Source organism: Anser anser (genome assembly GCF_964211835.1).
Source record: "Anser anser genome assembly, chromosome: Z".
NCBI lineage: Eukaryota > Metazoa > Chordata > Aves > Anseriformes > Anatidae > Anser > Anser anser.
The window spans coordinates 13,446,384-13,452,383 of record NC_139723.1 but is presented as its reverse complement, the minus strand read 5'-3'; the positions used below and the strand labels follow the sequence as shown (position 1 = coordinate 13,452,383).

The 6,000-nt window shown below is 33.1% G+C and overlaps 1 protein-coding gene across 2 annotated transcripts in view; it reads left to right on the top strand.

The window, feature by feature from the left end:
• Positions 1-305: 305 nt before the first annotated feature.
• ELAVL2 (ELAV like RNA binding protein 2) overlaps positions 306-6,000 on the top strand; it is a 342,584-nt gene continuing 336,889 nt past the window's right edge. For both annotated transcript variants that reach the window (XM_083818600.1, XM_083818596.1), the window contains exon 1: positions 306-317. The gene's annotated coding sequence lies outside the window, so the exon portion shown is untranslated. The remainder of the gene's footprint in view (positions 318-6,000) is intronic.

Here is a 6,000-nt window from a genome sequence, read left to right as displayed (position 1 = left end):
AGTCAGATCCTTACAATAGCTTCAGGTGGAAGTTTTCCCAGCAGTATGATGAAAAAAGAAAAGGAATGAATTGGAAGTAGGAATTTACTGCTGATTCACATTATCCAGGCAAAGCTCTGAATCACAGAAAATGCTCCCTTGCCTTTCACATGTCCCCAAAGTCTACCTCCTGATGAAAATTTTTCTTTAAAAAAAAATGTATATATATATATAAAAATAAATAACAATATTTATCAGTGAACTGACATTCTACCATGAATTAAGACACATCTGATTCTTTTCTAACTAAGAAAAGTGCTTGAAGAAAAACAATAAAATAAAATAAAATAAAATAAAATAAAATAAAATAAAATAAAATAAAATAAAATCTGTAATGGCACTTGATTATTTTTATGCATTAAAGAGCTTTATATAACAAACTAAGATGTGCTAAATGTACACATTTTTCTTCCATCAGAGAGAAAAAAAAATACAATAATGATACCAGGTGTTTTTTGTTCTTATTGTTTGTTTGTTTGTTTAAATTTATAAGAGCTGTTTCAATTCACTGAGTCTGCAGGTATTAAAATCTAAAAAGAGCTGCATATCTTCTTGTCACTTTTTGGGGAATGGTCCAATACCCTTCATTCCTGTGGTGAAGGTCTTCTGCTCTAGGCAGAAACACCTGTGAAGGCAAGAAGGAAACAGTACTTCCTATCATGAGTTCAGGGCACAGTGTCTGTCTTCTGTCTTCTGTCCTTGGGGGGGGGGGGGGGGGGGGGATAAATAAAAATAAATATAATTATAAAAATAATTAATAATTAATAATAATAAAAACAGTGAAATGTTTCCTTCTTCCTAATATTTTGTAGGTTTATTTAAACAGTTGAAATAAAGTTGAAAGTATGAATGGCATTTATTGTAGAGAATACATTAATGAGGGGGTAAAATTAAAAAATCTTATTGGGATATTTAATTAATTATTTTTTCGAGTATCTTGTACACTGAAATCAATGTAAATTCATTGGAATAATTGAGCTAGTCTTGGTCTGTGAGGTTTTTCACAGAAGCATTCCAATAAATTAGCACTTTGGAGGCTGCTGATTAACATGCATTTCCAAATAATTAAAATTAATTCATTGACTCTTTGGTTATCCTTGCTACTTTTTTGAAACCTTGGTTTCTGAGCCCGCTTATTATGCATTCCCCATTTCCAAAACAAAACACCCTCTTGCAAAAAAATACTTTGCCATGTACTGAATAGACACCTGTGTTATTTATGTTTTTTGTAAGAATATGGAGCAGGGACAAATGAAATGAAAAACAGATATAAAAAATTCATAGACTATGTTGTGGTTGACAATGTATTTTATTTCTAGATATATATATATATTTTCATATTAATATAAAAAATGCAAACTGTTGTTTTAGGCTTTTTAATGATCATTTTATAACACATTTTAAATCTCTTGGCTTAGATATCTCAACAATTATTGTTATATATGGCTCTGTGATTATTCAGTAAAAATTAATATCTATATCATTTTTCATTATATTTTGTATTTGTTCTTCAGAAAAATATATATATATATATATAAGCTAACAAATTTATTGAAGGACTGTTTACAAAAACATATAGGAGGTGTCTTCCATATATATAATCTACTTATACTTGCATATAATATAAGTTATAAATAGAAATGTCCACAACAGAAACCTGACCAAATTGATTTCACACATTCTGTCAGGGAACACAAGCCATATACATAAGGAAAACACAATAAAAACTAACATAACTCCAAGCATGAAACTCACCTGATAAGACTCAAATCAACCCCCCCTCTTTGAAGAAAAAATATAATCTTAAGCCATCATGTGTATTTGAAGTGACAAGCCTCTGGAAACAAAAACATTAACCATTCATGGCCAGAGTAAATGGCTATAAACAAAATGTTTGCAACAATTTTATTGTCAACTTTGTCATTTCTGTCAGTAACTTCAATTTCTGTAAAGTTAAAATATTTGTGAAAGTCTGGAAGGAGTATTGAAGCAGTATACATTTCCATAAAATAAACATACCTGTTATTTAAAAGAAAATAATCCAAGATAAAAATCCTATAGGGCCTTTTCTCTGCCACAAATGTTATCTCTACATAAAGCAAATATTGTGTAACCAAGTTATGTATACAGTAATGAGTGTTTTTCTCCATATTCACATTAACACCATCCTGAAATCTCAGAATTTCAAAGCCAGCCTGACATAGTTCCAATAGCACTTTATAATTATCAATAAATATTATCTCTGTGTGTCTCATTATTATTATTATTTTATTTCATTTCTGCAAAGCTGTTGGCATTGTTATTGATAGGAGACAGATAACACTTTGTCCATTTTAGGAGTATTTTTCCCACACTTGTCTTAACAGATATTTATCCAGCCACTGCATTTGATTAGATCTAACAAGTTGTTTAACTTGTTATTAATCTGTGTGAGGTATCTCTTACAAAGGACACTCATTGATCTCACCGCTTGCACAAGTATTTAGCTAGTTTATGGCAGACCAGATCCAGAGATTTAAAACCTGAGGCTTTGTCAGAAAGGAGGAATTTCTCATCCATATGTGGAGGAAAGCCCTTGTCATCTGTCCAAGACAAGTGTTAGTATTATCAAATACTCTAATATGAACTGGATTAAGAAACACTCATGTAAGCCTGTGGGCAAATGCTCTTACATTAGCATAGGTAACTAGTATTTGTCCCTACTCCAAATAGTCACCGTCCCACAATTTTTACAAGCATTAATAAAAATGATAAAACTATGGATGAAAATGAAACAATTAGCACTTATCCCACTGGTCTCTGACTCAAGGGACTAAAACCTTGTGTATCCAGTGTTCTGTAGGCACCAGATGGCAGGATGCTAATAGTACTTTTTCTAATGATATTTCAAATGGAGTGCTCTCCTTTTAAGCAGTATAGCAATGATCTTTATCCCATTGTTTTCTTTCTCAAATCTTAAACAAAAACAAAGAAGTTTCATGCTTAGCTTTTTGTTAATTCATTTCATAAGGTTACTACTTCCTTCATACATGGTTTTTCATTGTGGTGCTTCTAAAAGTGCTGTGTTGCAATATATATATATGGCTGCCAATGGTAAATTGGAAAAGAAATGCCTTTTCAAGAAACTGAATACATTTCTTTATTGTTGTTGTTGTTTTCTAGATAGGAAGTTAAGAGAGCCAAACACATTGTTTTGAGTCCATTTCCATATAATCCCTGCTAAAATCTGTCAGTTCCGCTGATACCTTTAAATACATCATCTGAAATTGTGAACACTTTATGTCTGAGCATGCTCTGCATAATCATTATTCAATGAGAAAACAATTAGAAGAGTAAAGCTCTCTTTACTGTAATCATTTAGAATAATGTGAAGTAAATAAATTTAATTTAAATGATAATCCTAATTTTTACATTTTCTTAGCTCACAAGAATGTCAAGACTTATGGAGACCTGGTCCTTTTCCTGGTCCTTTTTTTTTTTTTTTTTCTTTTAAGTTCTGAACTTCCAAACTTTTCTCGACTTTCAGAAGAAGTTATATTAGCATAAATATATATATGTATACACATTGTCCAGAAATAAATCAAAATTAAAAAGCTGTAAAGTGGCATTCTACTCTACTATTCTATTACAGAAGTCAATGGAATTCTGTCATTCAGTAATTCTTAATTGGTTTCTATACGTGATTATATTTAATGATTTGACCCTTTGGACACCACAGAGCAGAGCTGTGTGGCTGGAATGTTGGAGGGAAGGGATGTCATACAAAGAGCCTTGGGGAAGAGGGACCACATGAACCTGATAAAGTTTAACAAGGACAAATGCAATGTCCTGTACCTGGATCAGAACAATGAAAAACATGAGTAAAGGCTGGCCAATAAGAGGATTGAAAGGAGACCCAAGGAGAAGGACTTGGGGGTATTGGTGGACAAAAAATGAATATGAGCCAGCAATGTGCTTTTGCAGCCCAGGAACCCAACTGTGTCCTGGGCGGCACCAAAAGAAGCATGGCCAGCCGGGCAAGGCAGGTGTTTGTCCCCTCCTACTCTGCTCTCATGAGACCCTACCTAGAATACTGTGTTCAGCTCTGAGGCCCCCAGCACAAGAAGGATATGGACATATTAGAATGAGTCCAGAGGAGGGCCTCGAGGATGATCAGAGAGCTGGAACACCTTCTTTACAAAGAAAGGCTGAGTGAGTTGCGGTTGTACATCCTGGAGAAGAGAAGGCTCCAAGGAGACCTTTACAACATTCCAGTACTTAAAGGGGGGCTACAGGAAAGCTGAGGAGAGACTCTTTATCAGGGAGTACATTGAGTTTTAGACTAAAAGAGGCTGGATTAGATATTTGGAAGAAAATCTTTACTCAGTGGGTAATGAGGCACTGGAACATTTTGCTCAGAAAATCTGTGGATATCCCAGCCCTGGAAGTGTTAAGGCCAGGCTGGATGGGGCTTTGAGCAAGTTGATCTAGTGCAAGGTGTCCCATAACAAGGTGTTGGAGTAGATGATATTTAAAGTCCCTTCCAACCCAAACTTTTCTATACTTCTATGATTCTGAGGTTCTAAAAAATTTAACGTTGTTTAGATGCCATTTACAGATACCTGGTCTTCTGACCATTTTCCAAGTAAAACTTACTTAGTTTTGGAAAATAATAAGATAAATTAAAATTAAATTTAATATCACAGAGGATGTATTGAACTTATTACCATTTCAAAAAAATATAAAAGTGGAATATCTGAATGTTTTTAAACAATTCAATCTTTTTTATATCTGGTCACTAAAATAGAGAAAGCTTTCATCTTCCAACAAAGCAATAAATGTAGCAAGCATACTGAAATTATTATGCTCAAATGAAAATAAAAATAAAAACAAAAATAAAAATGTGGCAATATGTGTACATATGTGTATATTTATAGCAGCAGAGACAGTAGTGATATTTATAAGTAAGAGTTTCCTTAGTACTTTGATGTATTCTCCCTTTTTCTGACAAACACATTTGAGGGAAAAATTATGTCCATCTAGATAGTATTCCACATTTAATGTTGTGAATTCGGATGCCATTTACTTATGATGTTAATCTGTTTTACTCATTATGCTATTGATATCACTGATAATTCTACATTCAGAAAGCTATTTCCTGCAGTCATGACTCACCCAAGCCTCCACTACCTTCATTGCAAACTTTCTCTCTCTGCAAGATCCCCACATGGTCTGAACAAAATTTACCTGCTAGTGTGATCCACACATTGAAATATCCACCCATCAACTTTACAATTATTTCCATTACATTTTTTGTCAGTTACAACCATGAACAAGGCTTCATAAAATCACTTGTCCAAATCCTCACAGAATTTCCAATGGGAAGACAAAGGTCACATTTGTCCTCTTATTACAGATAGTATACTACTTATTAAAAATATGCAGTCACCTGTCAGGTCTGTGCTGACCTATGTCTTTATGGAATATGTTGAGATAATAAAACATTGCAATAATGTGCTTTCCTCTGGAGAAAAGATGCTGCTGTTCCTGGTAAGAAATAATTGGTCCATAGCATATAAAGTCAACATATGAACTTAATGGAGTGTAAAGAAGGTGGTATTTCTCATAAAAAAAGTATATTATCCATTTAAACAGCTTTCAATCTTACACCTAAACTAGAATTTACACAAATTTTAGAAAAGGGGAGCCAGATGTCAATGGATTAGCTTGCCTGTATAATTCTAATAACAAAGTGCATTAAATTTTTAAATGACTGTAGAAGGAAAAATAATGTCCTACATCCATCCCTTCAAAAACTACAAAGCCAAGTGAAACAAATGACTAATTTTTGTTAATGGTATCTCCTACCATTTTCAGGTATTCACTCTGTTTATTTATTACATGGTTTATATAGTGTAATTATTTTACAGAGTAGCTAACATTAAATAATGAAATTCCTATCTTAAAATTAAGGCTGTGTGA